General features: G+C 49.5%; 1 protein-coding gene across 3 annotated transcripts in view; it reads right to left on the bottom strand.

Annotated features, from left to right (window-relative positions):
* Positions 1-27,240, bottom strand: part of Prkag2 (protein kinase AMP-activated non-catalytic subunit gamma 2) — a 245,056-nt gene that overhangs the window by 201,924 nt on the left and 15,892 nt on the right. The window contains exon 1 of one of the 3 annotated variants that reach the window (XM_076913253.1): positions 2,615-2,839. The exons of the other annotated variants lie outside the window; for them this stretch is intronic. The gene's annotated coding sequence lies outside the window, so the exon portion shown is untranslated. Of the gene's footprint in view, positions 1-2,614; positions 2,840-27,240 lie in introns of those variants that run through there. 3 annotated transcript variants of the gene reach the window in all.

Genomic DNA, 27,240 nt, shown 5'->3' on the forward strand with positions numbered 1-27,240 from the left:
ACATTTTGGGGGCTGAGGAGGTAGAAACAGAGCTCCCAGTTCCCATGTACTGCCTGTACAATCTCAGCAACTTGTACAAGCTCACAGGGCCTCAGTGCCTATGTGTTAGACAAGGAAAACCTCCCAGGATCCTCCTGGGAATTAAAGAGCATATCCATAGAAAATGACAAGCTGGAGCCAGTACCTAGCATGCAGTTGGTAAACGTGGGCTACAGCAGTGGGTTGCCATTTAAGAGATAATAAGGAGACGGACAGGCACGGGAATTAAGACCTCAGCTGACTGCCTAGAGTCATCAATTGAATCGACCAGTGTGAGCCAGCAGAACACAGCTCAATAATGCCCAGAAGCAAACACTCAGTAGTGACGCAGGCTAGCTCACAGGCTGAGTCAGAGTGATGGAAGGCTCTCCGCGAAGGAGGTGGGCAAGATGGTTCTCTGCAGCATCTTGTGAGATGAAAGACTTGATATATTAGAGGGTTCTGTTAGTTATTCTCAGATTTAAATAAAAACCCAAGTCAAAGTGGGTCAGTAGGTAAAAGTGCTTGCTGATAAGCCTAGTGACCTGAGTTCAATCCTAGAACCCCATATGGTAAAAGAAAACAGACTCCCCCAGGTTGTCCTCTGACCACACACACACACACACACACACACACTCTTACACACGCGCACACCAAACGAACAAGTGTTACAAAAATTCCAAGAACCCAAATTAAGTACCTGCATTCCCAGGTCACCCTAGCCAGACAGTACCATGGATAGCTGAGGTCTCATTCTCTGAATGCTTGGTGACTGGCCCACAGGGCTCAAAACTGTTTCACTCAAGTGATGACTTTTAACCCCATCCCGAGGACAGGATCCACTGAAGGGCTAGGCATGGAAGCTGATGACAAAGCCCAGCCCAGGGATCTGGTCCACTAGTGCCTGCCCGTCCTCCACCACTGTTCCCTGCTCCCTAGCAGAAAGACCAGGCAGAGGATCTGGACTCCGGGCTTCTCTTGGGCTCGGCATTTTCATGACTTTAGGAAAAAGAGAAGTACTCTCTATATCCCGCAGTCCCTATCAGTTCACTGGGGAAACTGACCACAATTCTAACCACAATTTCTCCTCCCCTGCACCTCCTTCAAGGCCTGCTGTCAGGCTAAAACGTTCCAACATCCAAATGGACCCCAACCAAAACCTCACCTCAGGTTTACCTGGTACTTGGATGTTTCCCATGCACACTGGAGAAACAGCCAGAAAGGAAAGGAGACCCTAGATCTACTATGCCACATTGTCATGCTTCTGTCCTGGGCCAACAAAGTAAATGTCAGGTGCTAGACAGGGGAGTCATGGGCCCTGGGTACCACTGCACCTGTCACCTGTCTATCAAATCCCCAGGACAGCCTTGGCTGGCTGGCTGAACCCCTCCTCTGAAGCTCCCCTCACAGGATCCCTACTCTTCACACTGAATGACACCTGAAACCCTCTTCTGTGTGTTTACAGACCTAAGTCCTGGGTGTCTCCAGGTCAGATGATGCCTGCTAGGCCCAGGACCCTCCGGAAGCTATAGTGAGCTGAGTACGGGGTTAGATGAGCTTACCATTGGTGAGTTATTTAATGCTACCTTTTCTCCCTGACCTTGGGCTGTGACTTAGAAACAGCAATGAGAATTGCTCCTAACCACGGGTGGGGGAGGGTGGGGGTACAGGGAGGCGGGGATTAAGGAGCAGGGATCATGGATTCTATGCTGAAGTTTTTCTCTGGGCATAACTGCTTCAGCGTGTGGAAGGGAGTCATAAGCAACAAACAAAAAACTAAACAAGACTGCAGGGGCTCACTGCCAGTGCTAAGTACTAGTTTCAGGGGAGGGTGGGCGGGGCAGGGCACCTGCAGCTTCAGGCCCAGCCCTCGCCAGCCCAGCTCACCTGCAGCTCAGCTAGCCCATCCTGCAGGCTCACTGGCAGTTAGGTCTCCGCTGTCAGCCTGTGCTCCGTTCCTGCTGCAGAACGGAGGGCCCCCACCTTCTCTTTTCTGCTTGCCCTCCCTTTGCCTTCCCCAGCCACATCTTCCTCAGCTCAAGACAGCAAGCCCCTCCTTCGGGCAGGAGACTTGCCAACTCTCCTGATGTGCCTGTGGTCTAGACAGCCCCGGGAGACAACATGGACCAGACTCAAAGTTCCCCTGCAACCATCCAGGTCTTTTCTACTAGAGTCAAACTGAATGAATGACTCAGGAGAGAGTGTCTGCTTCGCTAAGACATCAACTTTGGGAGGGAACTTTACAGCAGGGAAGGAAGGTAGGGAGAAGACCCTCAGAGCAGAACTTGTTGTAAGACAGCCCAGGCTTTGCTCCAGTCTCTGCTGTGATGACTGCACGTCCCACACACATCCCACCTAAGGTATTATCTTCAAGTCATGGAGAAAAAATTATGTAAGGAGCAGACATACAGCTCCAGTGGAGCGAAGGAGTATTTTGTTCAGCCTTGAGGTGTTTAATTGAATAAGAGTCTCTGGGAGAACAAAGCACCAGCCAACATCAGTTGTGCACAGAGGCGACAAGATGCACCACAGAAGGAAACACAGGGAGCGTGCAACCACCATGCATTTAGGAATCCAGCCAGGAAGGTCTGCTTACTCAGCCTGGAGGGGTCCCAAGGTCTCCTCTTGCGGATGCTGGGCTGTGAGATGATGCTCGCTGGTGGGATGAGCGGTGGCAGACAAGCTGCTCTCTCTGCTCTAACAAATCCTGCTCTCACCTTCCAAGGGCCAATCCAAGAAGGGGTTTCCTGACCCCTTCAGCTCAGGAGACTTCTAAGGTTCGGATGCTCCCAGGAGCTGCCTCTTCACGCCTGCAACAGATGGGGACTGGGGCTGGGCGTGTTCCCAGTCCCCAGAGCAGCGCAACAAGCAGCTGGCAGACAGCATGAGCTGGCCTGAGACAGCACAGCGACAATCCTGTTGGTTAGAGCTGGTTTGCTGCCTGAGATGACGGCAGAGCTCCGGCAGATACCCTCGCTGTCGGTCAGGACTGCAGGAGACTGACATTAGCACCAGTGTCGGGGGCTGCCTGCTGAGGAGGCAACTGTGCCACACAGGCAGCCAGCAGAAGGGAGGGCAGAGCTGAGCCATGGAAATCCAGGTAGCAGGATGAAGAGAAGGAACCCGAGGCCTGGGATACAGCAGCTCCCGGTCTTGCAGAAGGTCTCCCTGGTCCTTCCATCAGCCGCCCCACATCCCCACTGCCCCCAACAGAACTTCAGGCAAATGCTAGTTTACCTTCATAGGAAAGCAGCAGCCTGCCTTCTGCAATCAGACTAAATCAGGACTCCCAGGACAATCTTTGTCCTTGGAGGACAGAGCATGCATATTTTCTCTCTTGCAAGAATGACAGCTCCAGTCTGAAAAAAACGTTCTGCTAGTGAAACCCTCAAGGATCCCAATTCTCCAACTCCAGTCAGACAACTTGCAATCCCATGCCCCTTGCAGGTAGCACGGGCCCTGCCTCTGTCTCCACTGCCTTTTCTTTTCTGGCTTCTAATGCACGAGTATCTGAAGCCTTGGCTGCCTGTGGGGTAGTGAATTCCTAGAGAGAGAGAAAATGACTCACCTGTGTGAGCTTACCTCCGCTTTACAAACCAAGCTTTCTCTCCTCACCTCCTCTGTCACACCCTGGGCCACTGTGCCCTGCCCCATCAGCCCAGGGCTCACTGCAACTGTTCAAATCAGACAATCCCGAGCCCATTTGTCCCCCTCAGAGGCACCTTTTCCTGGACACTCTGCTGTCTGACCAAGACTGGCACTTTCCCGAGTGCTCTGGCATGGTGAGCTCCACCTATTGAGTTCAGGGGGCTGTGAGCATAATACATATGTTCCATCATAACAGGCACTCCTAGGTCTGTGTGTCCCACAAAGTCCTGGGACCTTTCAAGAAACTCTCTAGGCCCAAAGGCATGACTAACATGCCACCCAAGGGCCACATGTGACCAGAGATTCCTATGAATGTGGCCCAAGACAACCTTGGCAACTTAAGATTGTGAGATGTGTGTGCATGTTCATGTTTGTGTGGGAGCCAGAGGATATCCTAAGATGCTGTTCCTCAGGAGCCAATCACCTTGTGTTTTTGAGTGTCTCTCACAGGACCTGTGGGTCACCAATTGGGCTAGGCTGGTTGCCATGAGTTCCAGAAACCCCCATCTCCACCTTCCCAGCACCAGGGTTACAAATGTATGTTACCATAACCAGTTTTTAATGTGAATTCTGGGGGTCAATCACAGACTGGCATGCTTGTGTGTAAGCACTTTACAGACAGAGCCAGGCAAGCCTGTGGCTTTCTTGAGGTCACTTTCAGTCAGAAGGGAACTGGCAGCCACCATTCACCTGATGGGTCCAGCTGTCATAAGCAGCCAAGCACCTCAAGTGTCACTTGAAGCTGAAACTGTTTTCTCTTCTGTAACCTGAGCAATGTTACATGATATACTTCAAGGTCCTTTCCAGACCGAAACTGTAAAGTTCTGTGACCACAACCCAGGTCTGTGTCTCAGCTCAGTCACTTCTCTGGGCCCCCTCGGTCCTGCCTCTTAGAAAACCAAACCATCTGTGTGGAAATACTGGCTCTGAGCATCTCCCAGGGCTGCTGTTGGGATAATGGATAAACAAGCATTTAGACAAAATGAGTGTCAGCTTGAGTTGTGCACGATCATTCTGGAACCAGAGGACAGCATCAGAATAAACAAAGAGCTTAGCAAAGCCCACTCCATATACCACTGAGCAAAGAGCTGACATCCTGAAACCAGTTCCCGGGCATGATACAAGTGACCCTACCAGAAACCTAGCCAACCTCAATATTTTCTCCTGCTGGCTCTTCAACTAGCTTGCTGGGTGAGCCTGACCTGTTTTATTTGCTTTGCGCTTTATTCCAAAGTATATGAACAAGCCTGGGTTGGGGGGATAAATCTGTTTTGCCTGGAAAAGCTGGAAACAGCAGGAAAATAGATGGATAGGTGTGTTTCAGGGACCTGAGAATGACTTATGGAGCGTATGGCTTTCTCCAGCACTGACTGCCTGTCAGATCAGGACACTGAGGAGCAAAGACAAGTGCTGTGCCCTGAAGCTTCCAAACACACGCCTTGGCAGGGCTTTACCTGTGTGAAGTCTTGCTCCTACAGCCTCCACTGAATGCTTAAGTGGATCATGTTTCCCCTCTGGGATATGGCCTTGTCTCCCTTCTCCCTTGAGAAGGTAGAAGTCAGTTCTCTCAGAAGATAAACACCACTGGACAGAAGGTCCTGGCAGAATTTGAACACCACTGCTGGTACGTCCCAGCCTCAGAAGGAGCCCTAGTGGGATGCTCCCTGACACAAACCCCAGTTCCCCTGTCTCACTTCTCCAAGTATCACTCTCAGTACCCTTCCTAGACCCAAGGAGGGACAAGTAAATAAGAGAGAGAGAAAAAACCCTGCCAGCTCGGGGACACCTAGGAACAAACTCTTCTTTAGTAGGGATGCAGCCCAAAGGCTCTCTTCTCACCTCTTGGGCTTGCCTCAGCTGTCACTCAAAGTCCTCACAATCTCAGCCTTCAGGCAGGCACTGAAGTTCTCCTCTGTTGAGGCCCCAGCTCCGTGAGGGACCCTTTGCTGGCATGTTTATGCTGACACATGTGATCTGTTTTCACTGAATTCACAGTTCATTTTGCAGAGGCCATTCCAGCCTACCTAGCAGGTAAGGAGGCTATCACATTATTTTCTTCTCTCTGTCTCTGTGTGTGTGTGTTTTGTGTATACATATGTGTGCACATGTATGTGGAGTCCTAAAGGTTGACACTAAGCACCTTCCTTCATCACTCTCCTCTGTGTTTTTTGAGGCAGGGCCCCTCGATGAATCTGGGGCTCACGGATTCAGCTAGAATCCAGGGAGCCACCCTGAGTTCTTTGCGTCTCTGCCTGCCAGCACCTTATAGCATGCCCTGCCCCACCCCCACCAGTTTCTTTTTTTTCTTTAGCGTGGGTTCTGGAGATGAAGCTCAGGTGATCAGGCTTACACAGTAAACACTTCACTGAGCCATTTCCCCACCCCACTCCCTCCGATGTCTCAAGAATCAGGAAAACAAGGGTCTGAGAAGCTGAGTTGCCATGGTCACTGTGATGGGCAGTCTCGGTTGTCAACCTGACACACAGGGAAGAGGAGGCCTCAAGTGGAGAATTGGACTGGTTGGAGCAAGCTATTAAGCAGCCTTCCTCCATGGCTTCTGCTTCAGTTCCTGCCATGGTGCTCCCTCAATGATGGACTGTAACCTATAAGCTGAAATAAACCTTAGCCTCCCACAAGCTGCCTTTGGTTGTGTTCATTAAGGCAACAGAAAGCAAAGTAGAACAGTTACTAAAGGGAGACCTTAATGTTGCCGATTCCATCACAGCCAGACTCTGTACAGACTACACTGTTCTGAGAGTGCCAGCCTTTTATCTGCCTGCTTTCGCTTCTTTGTATCTTTTGTTGTTTTCCCTGTGGTCTGTGCTAACTATTTCTGTAATGAAAGAAAGAAAAAAAAATGAGGCTACAGGGCTCGCAATATATAGCTCTGTGGATAATAGGTATTTGCAGGTAGAACCCCTGCAGAGCCAGATGACCAGGGTTCAAGCCCTGGAACCCGCATACAGGTGGAAGGCACGAGGACTCCACCAAGCTGCTCAGTAACTTTCACACACGTGTTACAGCATGTGTACCCCCCAACATCTAGCTGCATCACACATAATGATAGTAAATAAAATAAATGATATAAAATACAATTGCAGCCATAGTCTCTGCAGCACATTATGTCACATTAAACTGTCCAGCCGGCTCTGACTAAGCACATATATTAAGAAATTACATTAGAAAAATTCAGTGACTTCAAAGATACAAAACACAGTAAATAGTAAATGTGGCCCCCTCCCAAAAATCTCAAACCATACACAATATTTCCTGAGCCATACTAGTGACACAGAAGACCAGAAACCCAGAGCACACATGTATAAATCTTGTGCCTTCTACGCCTGTCTGTGGATAACAAACTGAGTGGGTTTCTTAGTATCCTAGGACCTAGCATAAACACTGGCCTGATGGCACACTGTCTTTAGCCATGCACCTATAAGTTCAATACAGAGATTCTGCTCAATGCATCTGTTCTCCCTCCCTAATGTTGGTGCTACTACCCCTGTCTTACAGCCGCAGTCTCAGGCCAGAGGCCAGGGCAGCAGAGTTAGTGAGCAGCTGAAGCAAGAGTCTCCACCCAGGCATTGCCCCTGCACTCAGCAGCTCTGTCCTACACAGAGTGGCTTAGCAGCTTCCAAAAGGGTGACTGACTGGACACCAACCCTCCAGAGAGGTCCCCGGGATCTTGTAGGAATCCTTAGGAGTCTGCAACACATGGCTTGCTAGGCAGCTCAGGAAAGGCTAGAACCCCTGCAGAGCCTGGCTTTTTTCCCCCCAAGTGGCTGCCCCAGGCTCAGATACAGCTGACCTGAGGCCTTAACCTCAAAATGACCCAGCTATGAAGTTTTGCCATTAAAAATAACAACAACAACAAAAACCCTCTGGGCTTTGACTGTTACTCTGTAGGAACATGCTTGATACAGCTCTGGGTTTGAGCTCTGAAAAAACAAAACAACAACAAAAAAACCAACCAAACAAAACAACAACAACAAAACCAAAACCAAACCAAACCAAACCAAACCAAAACCCCCAAAAAACAAAACAAAAGCAAAGGCAGGGCTCCGAGAGAATCTGCCAGACAGGGGCAAGCAGTGAAACCTCCTCTGAACCCAGAACAGGTACAACATGCCACCTAAAATCATCACAGGAACCTGAAAAATCTTCTAAGGTTTCCTTTCTCTGTATTAGACCACCCTGTCCCTAGTTATCAGGCCTGTCTCTAATATAAAGTGCACAAAGGGGTTGAGGCTGAAACTCTGTGGTACAGTGGCCCAAACTTGTGCATGGAGCCGGGGCATAAGACAGGCTCTTGAACTGAAAGACATTTGGAATCACTTCAAACTTATGCCATGACTTCCACAGAACAGTTATTCATCTGTCAAAACCATCTCTGAATGCTCCAAGGTCTTAAAGAACCTCGAGCTACTGCCTGGAATCACACAGAATGCAGGAATTGCCCCCAGGGTCACTGGCTCCCCTGCCGCTAGAGTACGGACGAGTCTGACCTTTCATTGGAAGCCTGCTGTGTGTACAAGAGTTCACATGTGAGACTGTACCACTCATTAGTGTTTGAATGTGTCATCTGCCAAAGCACGGACTCACCACTCACACACACACACACACACACACACACACACACACACACACACACACCCCTTAGTCCCACAGGACCACAAGGCAAGCGACTTGCCTATGATACCACAGCTGACTGCTGGGGGCCAAGGCAAGAACCCAAACACTCCTGATTCTTACCCTCTATGCCTGATGATGAAGAGACATTCTTTGCACATAGCTGAACAAACCTGGCATGTGCACAGTCCAAGTATCAGAAGTCACAAGTCAGATGCGACGGGGATTCATGTTTGCTGCAGTGGAGCCCTTTGTGATACGATGCTGCATGCACAAGCATGTAAGGGTTTGAGGCAACACTCTCTCTCTGTCTCTCTGTATCTGTCTCTCTGTATCTGTCTCTCTCTCTCTGTCTCTCTGTCTCTCTCTCTGTGTCTCTCTGTCTCTGTTTCTCTGCTGTCTCTCTCTTTCTCTCTGTCTCTCTTTCTCTCTGTCTCTCTTTCTCTCTGTCTCTGTCTCTCTGTCTGTCTCTCTGTATCTGTCTCTCTCTGTCTTTCTTTCTGTCTCTGTCTCTCTCTGTCTCTCTGTCTTTCTCTCTTTCTCTCTGTCTCTCTGTCTCTCTGTCTCTGTCTCTCTGTATCTGTCTCTCTCTGTCTCTCTTTCTCTCTCTGTCTCTGTCTCTCTGTCTCTCTGTCTCTCTCTTTCTCTCTGTCTCTCTTTCTCTCTGTCTCTGTCTCTCTGTCTGTCTCTCTGTCTCTGTCTCTCTCCAGGCCCCACCTTCCTCTGCCCTGTTCTGATGACTGACACGCCACAACACAGGGGACTCTGGCTTGCATCTAATACAGGTCCTTCCTTTACAGGGCTCTTCTACTCCTACACAAGAGGTACACACTCCTTTGACCGCTCCATCATCCCTGACTGAATGTGACTTTCTCACACAAGTTCATCTCCCAATCCAGGGTAAGGCTCCCCAGAGTGAGGAGTGGGAGCTGTTGTCCGGGAGAGGAGTCCACTCAGAGCATGCATTTGAGGAAGAAGGTATTTATTTATACCTGTTTCTTGGTTGAGACAGGTTGTTCCTGCTGTCTCTTGGGTTCCCTCCCAGACTCAAGCTGGGGCACAAGAAAAAGAAAAGGCAGAGAGGACCCTGACCCAGCATTGTGGACTTCAGAAAGAAAGTCATGCATGAAACAAGGAACAAGCAGTTTGGAGTTAATAGCAGCCACCAAAGAAGTTTCCAGAAGGAAAAAGCTGCTTTTGAAGCAATCCCTAAATAAGGGCTTCATGAAAGGATTAAGGTGGAGGCTGAGGGCGTGGGGTGAGGTAGAAAAGCCAGAGCCTTGCAGGGCTCTCCCAGTCTGTAAGGCTTTCCCCAGGACTGTCTTCTTTGGTCCTAGATAAACTAGAAAACTCTGGAACTGGGTCTCCCTTTCAGCTACAAGTCAGGGCTGGGAGTTGGGCCATCTACAGTCAATGGCCGACAGGCTGGCTCATCTCAGGTGCTCCAGCTCTGAAAGTCTGTGATCTAAATCACACCCAACCTTTATGGCTGAGCAGGAGGGCTGGGCTGCCACTCAGCAAGCTCAGGCTCCAGCTTAACCAAACCACAGAAACACCATGGGCGCCTAACAGTGGGCCACACTAGCCCTCAACACTGTGGGCTCATCTTCCCAAGCACACTGTGAAGGATGGAAGCTTCTCTGTGGGTTCGAATCCTGCTGATGTCATTTAGAAGCACCGCAGGGTTGGGAAGTTGCCAGACACGCCTACTTCACGGTGAGGTAAGGGTTAAATCCATAGTGCTGGAGAGATGGCTCAGAGCTTAAGAGCTTTGGTGCTTTGGCAGAGGACTGGACACACCCATACACATAAACAAATATAGAAATAAAATCTTTGAAAATGCACACACACACACACACACACACACACACCAAGTTTTACCAAGCAATGTGGTCCATTTTGGTGACGTATGCGTTGGATTTTAAACAAACCCCATTGGAGGTGTTCCAGCGACACCTGGAAGTGGAGAGAACCACAGAGATTCCAAACCTTAAACATGGGAGGAAGTGACAGAAGGTAAGACACAGAAAGTTCTGCTGCCTCTCTTGTGGTTACATCTGGACTCAGATATTCAAATCTGACTGAGCCCAGACACGAATCAGAGCCTGAACATGCACAGCCAGGAAAATGAAGACCTCTACCTTGTGATGGTATGGCCTCCGTGGGTCAGGGCACTGCTTCAGCGATTTGCTGCTGCCTCCGTCCCCCCTCCTCAGCTCATTGACCACAGTTGGTTAGCTCTGATTTTGCCAGACCCTGCCCGACCCTGAGGGAGTTTTGGAGCCAGGCATGGGATCAAAGTTCAGGCATGCTCTGGTTATCAGCTGCATTAGGGGAAGGGGCTCCACCAGGCTAGGTGGGGAGAGGTCAAGCTGGGAGGGGCTGAGCAGGGCAGGTCCAAGCTGGGGAGGGTGTTGCAGGCTTGGGCAGAACATGAAAGCAGAGCGAGGTTCAGGGAAATTAGCAGCAAGGCTCAGCAGCGAGGTGGACAGGATGGGAGTGTGTTGAAGGCTCGGCACTACAGTCTGGTGGCCCTGTGCACCCAGCCCTGAGGGAGGCTTCCACCCGCAGGCCTGCAAGTCAGTCAGATCCTTCTTTTTGTGCAAATAAATCACTCTGGGAGGGAAGGGGGCACCATGCATTCATAATGGAAAATGTTTGGCTCTGATGCAAAAAGTAAACAGGCAAACTGGCCTTCTAGCAATCTCTCGGCTCAGGGAGGCGGTGTCCCCAACTATCTAGGGCTCCCAGGTCCTGCCAGGAGCTGGCTCTCAGCCTGTCACTCAGGAAACCCAGCTTCAGCTGTCGGACTGGCCCCCTGACCTCAGCTTGTCACAAATGGGCAAAGTGACCAGGGCACAGGGCCACTTTCCTCCCAGCCAGGCATGACCCTTTTGTAGCTACCCAGGGATAAGAGCAGGAAGCTGGGAAGAGCAGGAAAAACCTGTAGCTGTTTTTCTTAGCTAAGAGATTCCACAGTGGTTCTTTTTTTTTTTTTTTTTTTTTCCCAAAAACTGAACAAACATTAGACATGGACTGAGCTTTGAAAACCAGTTTAGCCATTTTATAAAGAAGCGTCTCTCTGCTACTATGGGTTGATTGCATGCCATCCCCCAAGAACACATCAGTGTCAGAAGCCCATAATACATAAGCCAATCTTATTTACAAATAGAGGCTGTATGGGCACTCACCCAGTGCCTGGCACCACAGTGTCTCTCTGCCCAGAAAGTCCGGGACAGAAACGTAGCGGGTGAGTGGTGGGAGCCACGCTTTGGGCCTTGCAGGTCTCTACAGCAATCTGTCACTCATGTTTACCTGCAGAGGGGGCTGTGAAGGGGAGTTCGGATGTGTGTGCAGAGGTGGAAAAACTGGCTGCCTCAGGCTGTTTCTAGAACCTGTCTTAGCCTGGTTCTAGGATCCCTCCCCAGGGCTAAGCCCAGAAACAGAAGACCGGAGCGGCTCTGGAGGCTCCCAACTTGAAGGAGTTCAAACCTACCCTTAGTGGCTTAACCAGATGTGAACATGTTCAAAACCTTGATCCCACTGTGACAACTTACTAAATTGAAACTTCTGGGGCTCAGAGAGGTAGGGGCTCTGCCTACATCCTAAAGTCCCACTGATTCAACTCAACCACCTCACTTGCAACAAGAAGCAGAGAAGAGTCAGAAGCGACTCTGGGAAGGAGAGAGGAAGTCAGAAGACTGTGCTCTCCTTTAAGGAGTGGTGGGGATTACCTTAGCTGGGGATCCATAGCTGGGGATGTTTATAATGTACCATGGTTGGAAGTTTCGTAGTTGGCTCCAGTCAGAGACCCCAGCTCAGGCTGTCTTTTGTTCTGTTTTTGTTTCCTCTCTGTCATCCTGAGTCCCAACATTTCTCAGTTGTTCAAAATGGGACCTTCCAGTGGTCCAGGATGTCATCTAGCTCCCAGTATAATCAAGGGTGGCCTTGAATGCTTGATTCTCTTGCCTCTTCCTCAAGAGTGCTTGGGTAAAGGTGTATGCCACTGGTTTATTCAGTGCTGGGGACAGAACCCAGGGCTCTGCATGCTGGACAAGCACTATATTAACTGAGCCGTATCTCCAGCTACTGACATCCCAGTTCTAAGGAGACACTTGTGGCTGGTTCATAGTATCTGGGTTCCCAGCATGGCCTGGGAATGATACAGAAGATAACGTATGAGGTCATTAGATTGGTGATGGTAAGAACAGAAAATTCCTACACAGTGACCAGAGTGCTTTAAGCCAGGATGGACCATGGTCACCTCCCTGACCCCCAAGCTCCATCATGACTGGCCATGCAGCTAGGCCGACCCAGAAGTAATGTGTGCTGCTTCCCAGCAGAGCCATAAGAATTGTTTTGGAACTGGAGAGATGGCCCAGTGTTTAAGATACTGGCTGCTCTTCCAAAGGACCTAGGTTCAACTCCTAGCACTCACACTGTCTATTGTTCCAGTCCCATGGTATTCTGTGCTCTCTCCTGGCCTCTTGAGGCACAATACTCTCTCTCTCTCACGCCTCACGCTCTCTCTTTCTCTCTCTCTCTCTCTCTCTCTCTCTCTCTCTCTCTTTCTCTCAAGCTAAACACCCATGCATGTGAAATAAAATTAAAATAAAAAATTTTTTTCAAAAGAACTGTCATGTGCCCAATACCTTTTTCTTGTCTCTAACACAGCACAGATCCAAGCAGAGAGTGACCTTTCAGTCTTGGGGGGTGGGGGGAGGTACAAAGTAAACAGGGCCTGGATCAGGGCCATTAACACAAGAGAGAAGTCTGTAGCTCCTGACTGTAACTCCAGCACGTAGGAATTAGAAGCAGGAGGATCAGGAGATCAAGGTCATCCTGGGGTACATCAAATTCAAGGCTAGCCTAGGCTACCAGAGACACTCTCACAAACAGCCCAGCATCTGTGTCCCATTGAGCATTGAGCTTTTTTTGTTTCCCAGATGCTCACACTCATAATTTCTCCCAGCTATCTTTATTTGAGGCCTTATGAACATGAGGTAACCGGCTGTGGAGGAGAGCCATGGACCAGGGTTACTGGAGCTGTATCCTCGGCGATACCTTTTTTTTTTTTAATTTTTAATTTTTGTTCTGGAGACAGTATCCTGCTCTGTAAGCGGCACTAGTCTATAAATCAAAGATCCTCCCATCTCAGAGCCTTGGGTGCTGTAACCACAGGTGTGTGCCACCACACCTGGCATACCTGGCCAGCTACCCAACTACCCAATATCTTAAAAACAAGGTGACTAAGGTGACCTTTGCATCAACACACATAACCCTTCACTCCTGGGGCCACACTACCGCTGTGTGCTTCCTCTCAGCAGAGGGACAATGGCTTTGCCTCTGCAGGAGGGACACAGATCACTCAGAAGGCAACATTTTAGGGAGGCAGGAAGCTCCCCACATGTTTGTTCTGCAGCTTGGTCACCTTCCCACTCGAATCTGGGTGTTTGTTCAGTGTGTCCTTTCCATTGGAACAAACACTTAGGTGAAGGCTTTTCCAGCCTCAGACAAGGTGTTTCAAGCTCTTGTCAGCGGCAGCAAGGTCAAGCTTCCTTCCTGCCCTAAGACCCCTGTCCTCCCTTTCCTGTACCAAAGTGACTCCAAAACACAGCAACAGAGCAAACAGCAGCTCGGGGCCAGCGCTCAGCATGGCCAGCGAGGGTAGTTTGTTCTGGACAGTCCCAGGATAACACAAAAGGCTGAATATCCCAGTAAATCCTTCATCTTTGAGAGCTCAGGTAGCTGACTAACCTGGTAGGAAGAGGATTCAAGCAGTCCATTCCCCAGTCTCAACCCTCATTTTCACACGGCATCACCCTATGTGAGGATCTGTGCCCAGATCCCTGTGTGTGTATGTGTGTGTGTTGTATATGTGTATGATATATGCAAACATGTTTGGGTGCCCGTACAGAGGCCAGAGGAGGACACAGTCACAATCTCCGTCTTACTCTCTTGAGATATGGTCTTTCATAGAAACTGGGACCCTGAGAAAACCCCAAAATCCTCTTATTTCCTCCCTCCTCAGCACTGGAGTTAGTGCATGTCCATGCCCAGCTTTTAAAATTATTATTTTATGTGCATGGATGTTTTGCCTACATATAGGTATATATATGTGCCACTCTCATGCCCGGTGCCTACACAGACCACAAGAGGACATCAGATCCCCTGAAACTGAAGTTACAGATTGTTGTGAACCACTACGTGGGTGCTGGGATTCAAATCTCTGGAAAAGCAGTCAGCGCTCTTACTGGTAAGCCATCTTTATGGCTCCATGCTGAACTCTGTAAGTAGGTGCTGGGATTCCAACTCAAGACCAGAAGCTTGCAACCACCAGTGCTTTGTGGTGGTTTGAATAGGTATGGCCGCCATAGACTAGTATAGGTGTGCTTGGCCACAGGGAGTGGCTCTATTAAGAGGTGTGGCTTTGTTAGTGTAGGCGTGGCCTTGTTGGAGGTAGTGTGTCACTATGGATGTAGGCTTTGAGGCCTCCCGTGCATAGGCTGTGCATATAAGTGTAGCACACAGTCTCCTTCTGCTGCCTGCAGATCAGGGTGTAGAACTCTCAGTTCCTTCCCCAGCACCATGTCTGCCCACAAGCCGCCATGCTTCTAGCCATGGCGATAATGGACTGAACCTCTGAACTGTAAGCCAGCCCCAATTAAATGTTTTCCTTTATAAGAGTTGCTGTGGTCATAGTATTTCTCCACAACAATAGAAACCCTAACACACACTCCTACCCACAGAGCTACTTTCCCTTCCCTAAGTCCTCCTCTTACAAGGACTGCAGTCTGGCGGGATTGGGGCCATGTACTTCCCAAGTTACATCACTTTCAAGTAAGGTCGCATTCAGGGGACTGAGGGCAAGACTTAGATCTCGCTTTAGGCAGGGGGTGGTGTGGTTTAATCTGTAATAGTGTATTCTTAGAAAGTTTCTAACAAATCAGACCCCATTCCCTCTCTCCCTTCCTTGTACCTTGTAGCCCAGGCAGGACTTGAACTCACTAAGTAGCCGAGGATCTTCTGTTCATACCTCCCAGTGCTTAGATTACAAGCATGAATCACCAGGTCTGGGCTATATCATGCCGGCAATAGACTCTGGAGCATTGTGTATGCACTCTACCAACTAAATGACACCCCTAGCTCCCTCCTTCCTTCCCTTCTACACCATCACCCTCATCTCTGTCCGCAGCTGCTCGAAAATACCAAAATTAGGGTCTGTGGTGTGTGAGCACACTGTTTCGTGTATCTTCCCACTCTGAGGTCAAGCTGCCCCAGCTGCAGGACACGAATCCAAAATAGGTTTATAACCAGCCCTGTCAACAACAGCTGCAGCTTATAATTTGGTAGCACCTTGGTCCTGGAGCACTGCTCCTCTTTAAAATCGAGATGCAACGTGTGGCCGTTCTTGTGACCCACTTCCAAGACTAGGCACCTTACCCTCCTCCGATACAGATGCATTTTTAAATCACCATGGCCTACTGGTCAAAGAGAAGCCAATGCACAGACAAAGTCACAGCTAGTGGCTCTGAATGCTACTGCAGGGATCATCCCTCCTGTTTTCTGGTCTGGTTAGGACACTTTTGATGCTTGCCAGGCTCCCTGGGTAGCATGGCTCTCATAGCCTGGGAGCTGCTGCCAGGGACGGCTGGGGACAGTGTGAGTCAGGACAGCCAGGCATGCTCCAGGATGAAAACAGAACCTGTCCCATGAAGGGCAGCCTTGTCACTTTTAGGTTAGGTATAACCAAGAAGGGAGACATCCCAGGATGGGGCTCTGCCAAACAGAAGCCACAAGCATGTCTCCGAGGACCAGTGTACCCAGGCTGAAATACCTACAAACAAGTCTTATTTTGGAAAGACACAGGACCCAAGGCATATCACACTGGCTAACTCACTCAGAACGCTGCGGTTTGTATGTGTGCGTGCACATGTGTGTTTGTGTGTACATGTGCATGGACACCTAACTATGGAAGTCAGAGGATGATGTTGGTAGCTTTCTCAATCACTCTCCATGGTGTGTGTATGTGTGTGTGTGTGTTGTGTGGTACATGTATGTGAATATGCAAGTGCAAGGACAAATGTGAGCCACAGTAGCACCCCAACCCAACCTCTGGCCTCCTGTCTAGATGCAACTCCAGCTGGGCACAGAAGAGAGTATGTGTATGGGGTCTTCTAACCTATTCAGGCCAGACTTTTTGTTATGACTGAAGATCAGTGTGGGGTTCAGGAGCCAGTCTTGGGGGTTAAGGAGAAAAGGGTTTATTTTTTTTGGCTTATGCTTCCACATCACTGTTCATCACTGAAGGAAGACAGAGCAGGAACCCAAACATGGCAAGAACCTGAAGGCAGGAGCTGATGCAGAGGCCATGGAGGGGTGCTGCTTACTGGCTTGCTCTCTATGGCTTCATAGGCCTGCTTTCTTATAGAACTCAGAACCACTGGCCCAGGGATGGCACCACCCACAATGGGCGGGGCCCTCTTCCATCAATGACTAATTTTTAAAAACAAAAATGCTCTTCAGCCCTACCTTCTGGAGGCATTTTCTCAGTCGAGGTTCCCTTTTCTCAGAGACTTTATTTTGTATCAAGTTGACAAAAAACTGGCCAGGACAAAGAGGATCATGAAGAGAAGGCTCTGCTCCTGTAAATGCAGTAATCTACTCTGTGGATGAATGGCTGCAGCATGAGGGGTGGGTGCGTCTCTTTGGAGTTTATTGCCAGCACTACCTGTCCTCAGGACATGACAGTGTCCCCCATCTGCAAGAAGGACATCCCTAGATGCAGTTGCTTGACCTTGGAACTTCCCAACTCCAAACACCATAAGAAGGTTTCTTTATAGCCACTGATAATTTTGTAATTAATAAGTAATCGATCTTGGGCATTCTGTTACAGCAACAGAACATGGAGATGGTATGGAAACAAGCTGAAAGCTTAACTGAAGAATATGTGGTTTTTGAGTACAGATTAGCCGAGTAGCAACCAATGATGAGGTCATATTCATATGGGGTACATGAAGCCGAGACCCACTAAAGCCCTCTTTAGCTCTTTCTGCCTGAGTCTCCCTGTCTGCCCCCTGCATGCCATTCAATTAAACCCTAAGTTATGTGCATCTACAGTTGTTGCCTAACAACCGACTGTTTCACTTAACACTGTGACAAGTCCACTCAGAGCCCTGAAGAAATACAGACGTGGGAGGAGAGTGGGGGTTAACACCAAGGGGTTCAGCTCAGGGAAGTTGGCACAAACACCCCACACAGAGGCCACACAGCCAAATGGCCAGCGTTTTCCTGAGGGTTCTGTGCCTCTGGCTATGAAACACTGGCTGAGGCAGGAGGATTGCAGGTTCAAGAGTAGCCTGGGCTTCAGACACTCATGAAAAAACGTAAGACTACACGGAGCCTCCATACAACCTATCTCTCCTTGTTACAGACATCACAACTGGGGGGTCAAACCTACAGCACCAGTCTACCCCGATTCACCACAATGAAAGAAAATTGGTTAGATTTGGTATTTTTAATTAAGAGAAAGTTCCATTCCTTAAAATAATATCCCAAATATTTTGAGATGACCTTTAATTTCATGAGGATAATTCAGAGGACAAGGGGGAAGAAAGGAGGGAGAAACAAAGGGGAAGACTCCAGCGGAGAGGGTAGCAGAGAGGCCACAAGGCTCAGGGGAGGGACGCCCAGGGGCAGGACAGGTGAAGAGGGAGCACGTGGTGGGAAGTGGCTGGGGATCAAAGCTATATGGAGACAGAAGGAACAGGGCATGGGTGTTCTAGTCTAGTCTCGCCTGCACTTATGGTGGTCCCTCTGCTTCTAAAGGCAATGACGGCAACACCAGATCCATAGCCAGAATGTGCTGGCAGCAGCTCCTCTCCATGGTTACAAGGGGCATGTCACAAAGACCTGGAGTTGGGACTGAGCAGGCAGCAGCCCCACCAGGCTTAATCCCTCTGCCTCCCTCAGTCCTCTTAGCACCTGGCTGAGTAGCCTGAGCCTGTCACCCTCATTTCAAGGTTCCTGGGTGCATCCTACCTGATGTACTGGCTACAGTGTCCCCAAGAAGAGCAAGACTTACTTGCATGAACCAGTCTTTCCTAATTTAGAATGGAACACACTGTGCCTTTGCTGTCCCCAAATCCAAGTTTGCTGGCTTTAAGTCTACATAAGAAAATGCCTTTTTTTTTTTTTTTTTTTTTTTTTTTTTTGAGAATTAGCGAGTAAGTGCTATTTCAGTTATAAGCCAATTAGAGAGACCAACCCAAGGACAGGAGGAAAATACAGAGGATGAAGAAATCAAATGATGGAGAACAAGTCAGGATGGCTCTGGCAAGCACCTCAGGAGCCATCCGTGGTCCCTGTCATCATCCTTGCCCAGTCTCTTTCACTAGACTATAATGATTGTCCATGAGCCTACTTCTCGCTTCTTACTCGGCAAACCCATATTCGGCTCCATCCTGTTTGCCCGCCTGCAACCTGCCGACACAGTGCTCATAAACTCTCTCTTAATTATGGTTAGAAGCTTGCTACTGCTTCCCCTAAAAGACTTACTCCCTCGGCGGGGTTTCAAGAACTCCAGCCTGCCCCCCCCCACCCCCCCATCTGTGACCTCTGAGTGCTGAGGCCAAGCTCATCCGCAATGTCCTGGAACCACTAGAGCAAGCAGCCACATCGCCCGAGAGGGACCTGGCTAGACAGCTCAACATAGCAAGCGCCTCACAGCAGAGGAAACTAAGCTTGTCAGCTCCAGGCAGCAGGGCTGCACCTACGCCCAGTCCTGTCCCGGGGTGTTGAGAGAACCAAGCAGGGCTCAGCAGGAAGACCTGACTTCCTCCTGAGAGGCCTGTGCAGGCTTGAGCAGCTAGCTGGAATGCTGACAGAAGAGTGAACCTGAAGTGGAACCTGAACCTGTGTGCCAGGCCTTGTAAGCATTACATTTTGCATTACATCTGTAATTACAGAGATAAGTTTTAAGAAGACATTTTTAGGTCACCTGCTAGTAGAGGCAGATCCACCTCTCGGCCACTGAGAGCCACGGCAGGGCAGTAGCTGATAAGGTAGCTGTCTTAGTCACTGGTCTAAGGCAATTCTTATTTAAAAAAAAAAAAAAAAAAAAAAAAAAAAAAAGCATTTGATTGGGGGATTGCTTAGAGTTTCAGAGGTTAGCTGATTACCATCAGGCGGTGAGCATGGTGGCACAGAAGCGGAGACGGTGCTGGAGAAATAGCTGAGTTCTACATCATGACCCATAGGGAGAGAGAGAGAGAGAGACAAAGAGAGACAGAGAGACAGAGGGAGACAGAGAGAGATTGAGACAGACAGACAGACCCACTCCCCAATGACTATGGAGGACATTCTCATTCAAACCAGCACAGCAACTGAGCAGCAGCCCTCGGGGATGATGAGTCCTGGGACCCCAGAACCTGCTACTAGCCCTGCTGAGCTACCTTGGAGGGGTGTCTAGGGAGTGATTAAGTATGGATGATGGTGACGGTGGGTGACGGTGGCTAACAATAACCGTGGTGGTGGAAATGAACGAAGGTGGATAATGCTGGTGAGAGCTGGTAATGATGGTGACCGCAGTGAGTAATGGTGGTGGTGACGGCAGTGACCGTGGGTGATGAAGACGGCAAAGGTCAGTAGTGATGCCGATGACGGACAATGACATCAGTAATATCAGACAGAAATGGTGGTAATGTGGCTGAGATGGCGGTGTGGGCTAAAGACGTTACAGTCAGGGAAGGGAGGAGGAGGCTTCCAGCAATAACTTAAATCTTGCTTAGATATGCCTTATCTGTCACACTCTCTCTAAGCAACTAAGGCCTTCAGCCTGCAGGTGGACACAGGTAAATTACGGGCTTCCCTTCATGGACCAATTCTCCTCCAGCCTTTCTAGAGGATGCTTTGTACCGACTTGGAATATTTGCAGGTCTGGGATGTTCAGGTAGCTTTACTGTCAGTTTGCAAGCATTTAAAAACAATGGGCAAGCTCTTTGGGCTTCAGACCAACACACAGGGGTCCACACCTACAGGAGTGCATGGCCCTCTGGGCATGGATACACATGTGTATGGCAACTACCATGAAGATTCTGGGCCCACATGCCTACACCTGTGATAATTCAGAGCTGGTGCACAGCAGGGTTGTGTTTCACTCTGCAAGGTCCCAAGGCTTCTACCCATCAAACGCCCCCTCTGAGCTCTAGAGTTTCTGCAGGATCTGGACGGACCCACCATTCCCAAGGAACACATCACCGGGCCACTGCCAATCAGGCTCAGCTATCCCACTTGCCGTAGCTGTTGCTATGCTTTTCGAAGCTGTTACTTTGTTATTTCCCCCAGAGTCTATTAAATCTTTCACCCCTCCAAAAAAGAGCTAACTTGTGGAGTAAAGTTGAGCCACTATCTTCCTGGTGTGTTTCCAAAGAGGATGAATGGATTTGTGCCTGAGGCTTTTGCTCCCAAAGCAGTGTGTTTGAAATGCTGGTCCTGTCTCACAGCTCTCTAGCCACACTGGTGGGAGGTGGCAAGAGAGGCTCCCAAGAAAATTTAAGCTGGAACTGGAACCACATTATTAGATTAATTAATTCCCAATTAAATGAAGAAAATCAATTCATTTGGAATCAGCTGTCTGAAGAATCAAGCCCAACTAAAACATCTCAAACCAGCGGCTCTCTGTTGTGGTGGACAGCCGATGAAAGCTTGCGTCCCTTTCTTGCCCATCCAGGGACAGAGAACAGAAGGCTCAATTATCCTCAGGCATCTGCAGACACAAGCCCTTGTCCCTCAGGCCTCAGAGCCACTAACAGAAGACAAGCAAGGGTCTACAATGTGCAAAGCCCAGGTCTGCAGGGATGATGCTCAGTGGGGAAGAACCAGGTCGGAATGTTTTGGGGAATCTCCCAGTGAAAACGCCAGGACACTGAAGACAGTCTCTGGAAATCTAGTGTCTTTGTGGGTACACACCAACAGTCATGCGGCTGGTGCCAGCCATACCATGCAGGCGCTGGCAGCAATACTCCCCCCAGGTCGTGTGCAAAAGGAGCCCCTGAGCTGCTGGCTCTTCCTCTGGGGTGGTGAGCTGGGCCTGACAGGGTTGAAAAGTTAGGAGGGAAAATCGCCTACAGATAAAGTTTTCCAAGAGCAGTTCTGTCTCTTGGTCTCAAGTCACCTCAGGCTCTTGTCTCCAGTCTCCCAATCCAGGAGCCCACCCTCCCCGTGGGCTCTTGAGAGCCCCACAAAACATCCAACTAAGGCTTTCTCTTTGATGTCCCTTGTCCCCTCTTGATCCTGTTCCAGGGTCCTCTCCTGGGACTTGGTTCACTCTCTGAAAAGACGACTCCTTTGCTTCCAATATGCGAACGGGCCAGTCTGAAAATCCAAGTTCTTCAATGCCGGGATTGGGCAGTCACACCCCAGGCTGCCCTCCCTGCCTAGGTACTGCCTCGCCTTGTTCTCACACAATGCACTTCATGCCTCTGTAGTATAGAGCCAAGTGGTCACACCTCTGGTTGACTACTGGCAGGGAGCCTATCAGGCAGGGGAAGCTGGTAGCCAACACAGGCTTCTGGGCTCCAAATCATCTCTTCCTGGCTCCATAACTGGCATCATGCTGCACTCTGACACGGAAAGGATTTACGGTGTAGCAATCAGCAAGCACTACACATCAGAGGCACTCGGTTAAACGTTTACCTGTACCCCCGGGGCCCGCAGACGGACACCCCTTAACCATGCAGAGTAGGAACTGGGCAAAATGCAGAGAACCGGTGTCAGTGGAGAGCTTAGCCACAAATAGGAAGCACACACACCTCCTCCACCAGAGGCTGGGGACTAGTGAGGAAGAGGGAGCAGAATGATTTTAGGAGCCTGGCATGAAACAATGTCTTCTGTACTCATCAGCTCAGAGCCGCCACTGTCTGCACAAGCCCGTTGCAATATCAGCACATCAACACTCCAGTTTGGAGCAAGGGTAGGGATCAGAAACCTTCATTCGTAGGAGAGAAGCTATAGGCAGTTAGTTCATGGCTTTGGGAGGAGGAAGAACCAGGATTCATTAAGGGCGTGGTCATGGTTGGTCAACCGTGCCAATGGATGGCCCAACACCCATGATTATACAGGCAACACAAACGGGGCCTGGTGGGTTATCAAAGTGTGCATGAAGGGTTACACAAAGTTGTGTGGGTTGGAGGTGAATCAAAGGTTCCAGAATCTGAGACATTTATTTATTTATGTATTCATTCATTCATTCATTCATTTGCATTTTATCCAACTTTGCGAATATTTGTTACAGAAGCACAGACTAATTCTAAATGTCTCTGGATGTATCTGGAAATGAGAAAACACAGCCAAGTGGAACAGCTAACTTTAGAAGTTAAGACTGGATTTAGTTAACAGGCACCATCTCATTTGACCTTCACAACTCAAGTGGCCAACAATGCCTCATCTCTGTCCCCTGCTCCAGATTAGGCCAATGGGTAGAGGAATCTGACATGTACAGAGTGGGTCCAGGCAAGGCTGCTGGCCTAGGCTTATGGCTCTCATGGTTCTTCTTTGTATTCTGAATAAAGATGAAGTGCTGTTTGGGTAGTCTCAGGCGATCCTGGAGTTGGAGAAGGGAAGGAATGGGAGCCTCCTCTGCCTTGGCACACAGAAGGGATGAAGAGGCGAGGTGCCCAGGAACAGGTTTCGGGACTGGCAGCGCTCTCTGTCTCCCCATACTAGGCCCCTCCCTTCTGTGAGAGTCTGAGATACTCAAAATGACTACAGGGAAACCTAGAGCCAAGAGTTTCTGTCCCTCGCCTTCTCCAGGTCTCTGCTAGCCTCTCCATCTGGGGGAACCTAGGAACCCAGACTGAAAAGCAGCTGCCTTTGCTGCATTCCTGACACACAGCTGCAGAACAGAGCCTCACAATAGGGACAGGACGTAAAATCATAGCAATATATTATTGCCTTGCAGTTCCGGAGGTGTGCATAGAGCCAGGTCCCTCTGAATCTTGTAGGGGAGACTCCTTTGGGCTTCTCCTAGCTCCTGGCAACCCCTGGTTTGCAGGTGCAGGTGCAGGTGCAGGTGCAGGTGCAGGTGCAGGTGCAGGTGCAGGTGCCTCTCTGCCTTCATTGTCACACAGGTATTCCTGAGTTTCTCTGTTTTTGGTGTCCACCATCTCTTCCTCTCCTTGTAAGCTTACTGTACTCAAAGAGACATCTTGTCACTGCCTCAACAATGACCCTGCCTTCTAAGATCACATTTGGAAGAATTTGAGGCTAGGACACTCATGTACCTTTTTGGGGGACACAATCACCCAACATTTGCCATTGCTGAGTGGATTGTGTGAACAAAGGTTCCCAAAAAGAAGCTTTTGCCAGGCCGATGAACTGACTAGTCTTTTGGTGATGGTAGAAACTTGAAACACTGAAGGTGCAGAGCCAAACTGCAATTTATCTTTGGTGATCTTCAGCCCCCTCACAGACATTCCTTGCCCATCCCTGTGTCTGATCAAACATCCTTCTGATTAACAGGCAAAAGTCCTTGGAGTGCACTAACTTTTCAGACCACTAATTCTACCAAGGCTGAGAGCACTGTCAGGCAGCATCTGAGGCCTACAGCAGAGCTTCCCCACCTACCTGATGACCCCACCAATGCACTGGAAACGGGCCTTGCTATGACCTCCTTTGCTCTGTTACTATAAAGACTTCATCCAACTGTTACATGAGAACATGGAATTTGGGGTGTCCTGAATCTGTGTTCTCAGGCCATGTTAGTTCATATTTGGCTCTAGAATAAACGACGTCTTATCTCCTGGAGGTGAGAGTTGTGTTTCTACCTTGATAGCTGTAACCTGAGGAATCCCATTCCTGCTGTTTCCTTCCACTCTGTTGCCTATCAGGTTCTAGAACATGCTGTGGCCACGCAGTTCCTGTTGGACTTTGGGGTTCCTGTAGAGAAAACATCAGTGTGGCAGGGCTCGGGAGGTGAGGACCCTGAGGAGAATGGACCCGATGAAGGGTCTGTAGGATGAGGCATGACATAGGCAGGAGGCCATGCCAGTCCATATCCACATAGACCCTTCTGACAACCACAGGAGACCTTGGCTGAAGGTTTGCCTCAACTCTTTAACTTAACATTCCAGAAGCTTCCTGGGAAGGGGAACATGCCCATAGGGGCACCCTTTACTGAAAGATGGGGTCAAATGGCTCTCTTACTGAAGCTACAAAGAAACTGGCCAGCAGAGGTGATATTCCCTAGGGAGAGAAAATGGAAACTTATTCTAGGCTCTATCTCAGAATAGCCCAAGTTGGTGGTGATCCATCTTGTAGGAAGTGGGAAAGCATAGCTCAACAGAAGCCACCAGCCCTACCAGATAAGAGGGCTGAGGCTCACACCAAGCGGAGGAATCTTGAGCCTGGGTCTGAATCAGATGGGCAGACTCTAAAGTCCTGCTCTTCTCCCCACCTCCATTGGCACGTGTCAGGGGAAAGATGCTCCTTCAACGGGCTCTGCCATTGTCCCACCTCACCCGAAACTGGCTGCTAGGGGAGACTGTAGAGACCGGAGACAATGTTAGGGTCAATCAGTTCAAGTCACTGAGGTGAATTGTATAGGGGCAGGGCAGGAACAGGTGGGACAGACAGAGGTAGGTGCTCATATGGGTATGTGTGTTATGCATGTATTTGTGGAGACCAGAGGTCAACATCCTCAGGAGCTATCTGCATTGTTTTAGAGATAGGGTCTCCCACTGGGGTCCATGGTTCACTGATTAGGCTAGGCTGGCAAGCACTTGACCCACTGCCATCTTCCCACCTCCAAGTCACTGAGTTTAATACTGTCTGATGCCATGGAGATTAAGGAAGATCCTGAAAGCCAGTTTTCCCCTCTTGGTTTCTGACAATCCTGTTGGAAGCAAAATCTGTCAACATAGAGGAGGAACCCTCAGTGAGCAGCCATGATCACTGTGATCAGAGACTTGGGCTCTCTCTCCTCTAGCAGTGTGTTCAGTACCTTGCCTTCTCAGTGTCCGAGCAATGTCACCTGAAAGGGGCCACTTGTACCTTCACCGCTGAGACAACTGGCATGGAAGGTTTCATTTACAGGCTGAGGGGTGGAAATATGAAAAACCAAACAAACCCAGAGCTGGGGAGATAGAGCCCGCAGCACATGACAGAAGGAATCCAGTCATGTTACCGTAATAAAGCCAGGCCTATTCCAGTGGCAGTCAGGAAGACAACCTTCCAGCACTCAATCGAAGCAAGTTCTGGTGCTGCCTCGGGTGCCTGCTCAGTACCCGTTCTCTTCTGATGCCCTTGGGCTTGTGGTCTGGCATACAAGTAGCTTCTGCTTTTGCTAAACTACTTCCCCTTCTAGAACTTGCTCATCCATCCTCCTCCCTCATCCATCCCATGGCCACTCCCTCTACACTGTGCCTCAGCCAGCGACAGCCACTGTCTGTGACACACCTGGTGTGAGGCTGTGCATTCACAATGTTCCCGTGTGACCCTGGGTGTCTTCCAGACAACAAATGAGTCTCCCGCTCTTCCAAGGGCCACAGTCTGGAGATTCGCTATTCCTAGTATAGCACACGCGCTAATGGTGTCTCAGTCTGGGCTCTCGCCCCACACCCGTATATCCATCTGCTCACTGATAAAGCTGTGTGCATTAGCCACATGCTTCAGAGCAGGCAGCCTTCTGGAATCTGGGAGTAGACTGTGGAGTAGAGAGCCAAGAGCCTTCCTCAGAACCCTCCTCATTTAGCTCCGCTCAGGGCTCACTGGTGGCTCTCTTACCAGCTGGCCCTTCCCTGGATGAGCAGGAAGGCCTGGCTTCCCTCTCTTACTAACCTTGACCTCTCTCTCATTAGTCTCCTGCCTAATTTCAGAGCAGTAAAGAAGCACAGGGAGAACAGCATAGCCTCCACTGGGCCATCACTTCAGCACTGACAAAACTTTAACAACCTCTCACAAAGTGGAGTCCCAAGAGCTAGCTCTCTCTGTAAATCTTGGGTCTCTGGAACACCCCCCCCCACACTCCTCTTTCTCTCAAGATGTTGGGGGTACCTTTTTTTCTGTTTGAACTTTTTATAAACAAGTGGTGATCATGACCACCAAGGGCTGGATTGCCATGTGCTACCCTCAGGCACAGCCTTCGGAAGAAGGAAGGCACACTGGATGGGTGAGGGTAGCGAGAACCTGGAAAAAGGAAGTGAAATTGGCAGACTCGGTGAAGAGGAGCCGGCAAAATGACAGGGTTGCCGCCGGATGATTTGTGATTTCAAAACTCAGCTGTTTAAAATGGTTCTAGCAGGTCATATGGTGGGCGAGCCACATACTTGGTTAACCCTGTAAGGTTATCTATCATTCCGCGGTTTAGTCACATGTTGGACATGCCCCACTTTAATCTGCTAGCGTCCACTGCTCTTCATTGCTCAGCAGACAGTGGCTCACACCAGGGCCTCTGACCCCCAACTCTGGCTCTTCTTCTCAGACCATACTGCTCCCTTTCTTTTTCCACAGTAGAACATAAACCCCTTCCTTTATGTAGGTGAAGAAACTGGGACCTCCATGCTAGGCCTCCCGCCCCTACCTCCGGCAAGAGACCCTCGGATGACTAGCCAAGAACCTAAAGACAAAACTTTAACCCACTCTTGTTCTGCATAGCCAACATCACTGTTCCTGTTAGCTCCTATCTAACAGAGAGCAGAGCTGACCCTTAACTGGTTTAAAACCATCAAGTATTTTTGTATCTGGAGTCTGGACTATACTATAGTGTGCATGTACATCTCTTTATATGGTCTTCCTACAAATACATGTGTAAACACACACATGCACACATGAATACAAATACTTGTACACATACACATATGACCTTGTACATCAAAACACATCATGTTTTAAGGCTCGAGGGACTGGATCTTTCAAGGTCTCTGGCCCCATTATGACTGTATGTAAAGC

The sequence above is a fragment of the Arvicanthis niloticus genome, chromosome 15 (genome assembly GCF_011762505.2).
Source record: "Arvicanthis niloticus isolate mArvNil1 chromosome 15, mArvNil1.pat.X, whole genome shotgun sequence".
NCBI classification, from domain to species: domain Eukaryota; kingdom Metazoa; phylum Chordata; class Mammalia; order Rodentia; family Muridae; genus Arvicanthis; species Arvicanthis niloticus.